Genomic DNA, 4,915 nt, shown 5'->3' with positions numbered 1-4,915 from the left:
GACATGATTACAGCAAATGTTAGTTTTGTTAGTTTACCAAATAACAATCCTTGAAGACATGCTATATTAGGAGGAAAACATGAACATATAGTACTAGTATTTATATAAACTTGAAAAGCATTTACAGATACAAACCCTCATTTGTGCCTGGTGTATAATATCTATGTGCGCTGCAGTCTACAGTACTGTATCACAAACCCACCTGATATGGAGTCATAACAGAATCATCTGATTGGTCAGATCCAATGCATTTTTAATGTAACAGACACTGGGCACAGTAATGCTCAGTCAGTACAGATGAAGTAACATTAAGAAACCTGTTGGCTTAACATTAGCAACCCTGAAGAAAAATTAATGAGCAGCACCGAATAAATCAATACTGGTGATGGGCTGCTGCAAATATCCCAAGTAGCTGCACCACATAAAGGGAATATCTTCTCAATCACTGGTAATGAGTGTCATCATCAGGACCTTCATTAACTTGATCATTACAGCACTGCTAATTATTACAGTGGCACCAAGGAGCACACTGGGGGCCTGGTTTGTATAATCATCTCTGGCTTAATTTGTTCATAGGAACCTCCATTTGTAAGTTACAGTACTGCTACATATGTGGCCTATAACTTAAAATGTTAAGTTTTTCAGTGCTATTTATTAATCCAAATATAATTTCATCTTTATTCTGGCATCAAGTCGATCTTCTAATTAGGAATGCTTGGCTGGATGAAATAATTACTGAATGCAGCGGCATAACCGTTTCTAGTGCAGCTCTAAGTCTGCCAGGGAGACTGAGCTGACATCAAGCAACCAGATCCTTCACATTTCATACTGTGAACACCTCAGGTTTCCGTATACAGCAATAATTGGTTGGTAATTTAATAACGTCTTGACTCGTTCTGAGTATCATTAATACAACCAAAATCATAATTAGTATCTGGAGCACAGCTGGATTCAAACTTTCTATTTAGTCGACCATGTTAACACAGCCACTTACATTTCTAAATCATGTTTCTTATAATGATGTGATGACCCACATGTGCTATGATAATTTGTGATCACATGTGCCCTCAACTACTAAGCATCGCAAAAACGTTGAAAGCGCTGATATCAGCATTCGACCGTCACAGATTTTCAGAGGCATAAGCAGATTTTGGTCACCATTATTTTCTTTCTGCACTATTCAGTTCAATTCAATTTTATTTATATAGCACCAAATCACAACAACAGTCACCTCAAGGTGCTTATTGTAATGTGATTACAAATAATGAATAACAGTGAATTGAATTTTGAGGGAGAATGGTGCTCTATCTTTATATCTTTTCCCATCAAACTTAGAAAATATCTTTCTTTTATTAAAAAAATCATTTAAAAAAATCAAATCGATTCCACATTGTGTATTTCCTACTTTACCATTTCACTGATTGAAATTTTAATCTTTACCTCAGATAAAAATGATTTCTCAGGAACTACAGTACTGTGCTAAGGTCTCAAGTACCCCTCATTTCTTTATACTTTGCTAAGAAAACAGGCTCAGCCATTTAACGAAACGTATCAACATACATGGTAACAAACAGTGCAGTAGTCAAAAAGGTTTGTACAAGAAACTAAGGTTTGTCTGAGAAACGTTAATATAGAATAGAGTAGAAGAATCTGGTCTTTAAGTCCGACGTCATTAGCCATTTCCAGGTCCATCTTTAATAAAATGATCAGAGTGATGACAGGAAACTAAACACTAGTGACGTTTGTAAGGTTACTGATGTTGGACTAGCTGGTATACAATAATGTGCTATACGTGGTGGCTAACTACTCAGCTATGGTTAGCATAACATATGCTAACCATAGCTGAACGCTAACTTTTTTCCACTCAATAAAAGTTAAAGTGAGGGTTCCCGATGACAAATGCAATTGCACTGCAGGATGCTGTAAACGGACCAAACTGCAGTCAGGAGAACAACTGAGATAATCCATCCACAATACCAGGTTAGTCATTAATATACTGCTGCTTGTGCTGGGGTGTAGTTAATTCAATTCAGTTCAATTCAATTCAATTCAATTCAATTTTATTTATATAGCGCCAAATCACAACAAATGTCGCCTCAAGGTGCTTTATATTGTACAGTAGATCGCACAATAATACATACAGAGAAAAACCCAACAATCATATGACCCCTATGAGCAAGCACTTTGGCGACAGTGGGAAGGAAAACTCCCTTTAACAGGAAGAAACCTCCAGCAGAACCAGGCTCAGGGAGGGGCGGCCATCTGCTGCGACCAGTTGGGGTGAAAGAAGGAAAACAGGATGAAAGACATGCTGTGGAAGAGAGACAGAGATTAATAACAGATATGATTCAATGCAGAGAGGTCTATTAACACATAGTGAGTGAGAAAGGTGACTGGAAGGAAAAACTCAATGCATCATGGGAATCCCGGCAGCTCACGCCTATTGCAGCATAACTAAGGGAGGATTCAGGGTCACCTGGTCCAGCCCTAACTATATGCTTTAGCAAAAGGAAAGTTTTAAGCCTAATCTTGAAAGTAGAGATAGTGTCTGTCTCCGAATCCAAACTGGAAGCTGGTTCCACAGAAGAGGGGCCTGAAAACTGAAGGCTCTGCCTCCCATTCTACTTTTAAATACTCTAGGAACAACAAGTAAGCCTGCAGTGCAAGAGCGAAGTGCTCTAATAGGGTGATATGGTACTACAAGGACATTAAGATAAGATGGGGCCTGATTATTTAAGACCTTGTATGTGAGGAGCAGGATTTTGAATTCAATTCTTGATTTAAGAGGAAGCCAATGAAGGGAAGCCAAAATAGGAGAAATCTGCTCTCTCTTTCTAGTCCCTGTCAGGACTCTTGCTGCAGCATTTTGGATTAACTGAAGGCTTTTCAGGGAGGTTTTAGGACATCCTGATAATAAAGAATTACAGTAGTCCAGCCTGGAAGTAATAAATGCATGAACTAGTTTTTCAGCGTCACTCTGAGACAGGATATTTCTAATTTTAGAGATGTTGCGCAAATGGAAGAAAGCAGTCTTACATATTTGTTTAATATGTGCATTGAAGGACATGTCCTGGTCAAAAATGACTCCAAGGTTCCTCACAGCATTACTGGAGGCCAAGGTAATGCCATCCAGAGTAAGAATCTGCTTAGATACCATATTTCTACAATGTAAGGTTTTAAAAACTTTGCTTTAAAATGCTGAATAGTGGTAATAAAATAAAAACTGAGACAGGCCGACAGTGATCACTGTCCTTTTTTTAGGGGCTTGTACAGATTAAATAGAACAAGATACAAAGCATTAAAACATGTTAAAAACACAACAGCCTTGATAAACACAGAGTAGTTTGGACCCGGAAGCAGGATTCATACGTCATCACTTAAAGACCGGATAGAATTCTTTTGCATTAACTTCCATGTTAATATTTGGTATGACTATGTTTATTCAACGCAACCTGACATCCTTTTTTGGATGTTGGCTGACTTTTGTTCTGTTTTCTGATAAGATGGCAATATGGCAGACACACTGAAGCAAAAGATGCAACCCTGTTAACAAAATGCATTCTGGTCCCAACCATAAATGAGTTTTCCACCAAGGAGTGATGGAAAAAACAGAACAGTGTCTCACACGTCCTTTGTGTTGTTCACCTTTGCAGCAAGTAATGGACCTAGGCAATAGGCGGGGAGTCACGAAAAGACCCTCTCTTTAGACACGGCGATTTATCTGCGTTACCGGAAAAGTGAAAACTTCACTTTCTGTCTTTACAGAGATCTTTATATGCAATGTGCAGCTATAGTGAAAACATGCAGAATAGGGTGACATTTAGAGATCATGGAGTGAAACAAAGACAGGCAGTGAGGGAGAGCAGAGAGGAGTAACCTGATTTACAGCTGACACTTAAAGTGTCAATAAATGCAATTTTACTGGCTCACAGCACAAAATAGCCATAATAGCATTTCAGAGTGTTGATCAACACCCATGCTTCAGAGGAAATCTAATTATTAAGCCCAAAGAAATCAGCAGATCACACTAGTCCTGGCAGTAATATCTGGGACTGTGGCACTTGTCGGCGCTTGCGTCACAGCTGATGTCTCTATTAATGAGAGAGATGGAAAAACATGCAGTCACGCTGCCCACATCTCCCACATTTCCTCTGCATTCTGATTTCCTCCTGGTGCTGTTTATCAAGTCTCTGCACCTTGGAATCCAAACTGAGGAGGAGAAGAGACATCATCCGTTGTCCTCGTTGACACCTAATTATGAAAATGGTGATCTCAGGAGGCCACGCCACATGGCACAGTGGCACAAGGTCGCCTGCTGGCTCTGTTCTCTGAGACATCCTGTAAGCCAGCAGGGCAGTCAGAGGGTGCTTCCTTGGCCTCTTCATGACTGTGTTGTGACAGGATGACTGGCAGAAGAGAACGAAAACGTGAACATACATGAACATTTAAATTCTAAATCAGGCTGAAATGACGCTAGTTTTGGCTTCTAAGCACAATGCACACAGACGCTCTTACTGTAGGCAGAGAGGCTGAAAATACCACATATGTTTCTTGGCTTCCAAAGGATTACTCACATCACTGTGATGTGGGCACTTGGATGTGGATTGCTTACTTTTTCCCCTAGGTGAATTTGCCACAGACTTTTAATAAGTGGTTCTGGGGATCCTACAGGGTCTTTTAACTTGATGAGGCCAAAGCCTCAAAAAATGTCCTCAGCTGCGTTCATCTGTCACCTTAGTAACAACTTTACTGATGGCTTAATTGGTTCATTGGCTAATTTCATGTCATATTAGATACAACATGAGGTTCAAATTGTTATTGTTCTGATCTGTTTTAGTATTTTTGTTGAGAAAAAGGGTTTAAATGAGTTGTCAGCCACAAATTGTTAGCCAAAGAGTGGTCTTTCCTTGGTGTA

This window comes from Oreochromis aureus, linkage group 23 (genome assembly GCF_013358895.1).
Source record: "Oreochromis aureus strain Israel breed Guangdong linkage group 23, ZZ_aureus, whole genome shotgun sequence".
Lineage (NCBI taxonomy): Eukaryota > Metazoa > Chordata > Actinopteri > Cichliformes > Cichlidae > Oreochromis > Oreochromis aureus.
This window is presented reverse-complemented; position numbering follows the sequence as displayed.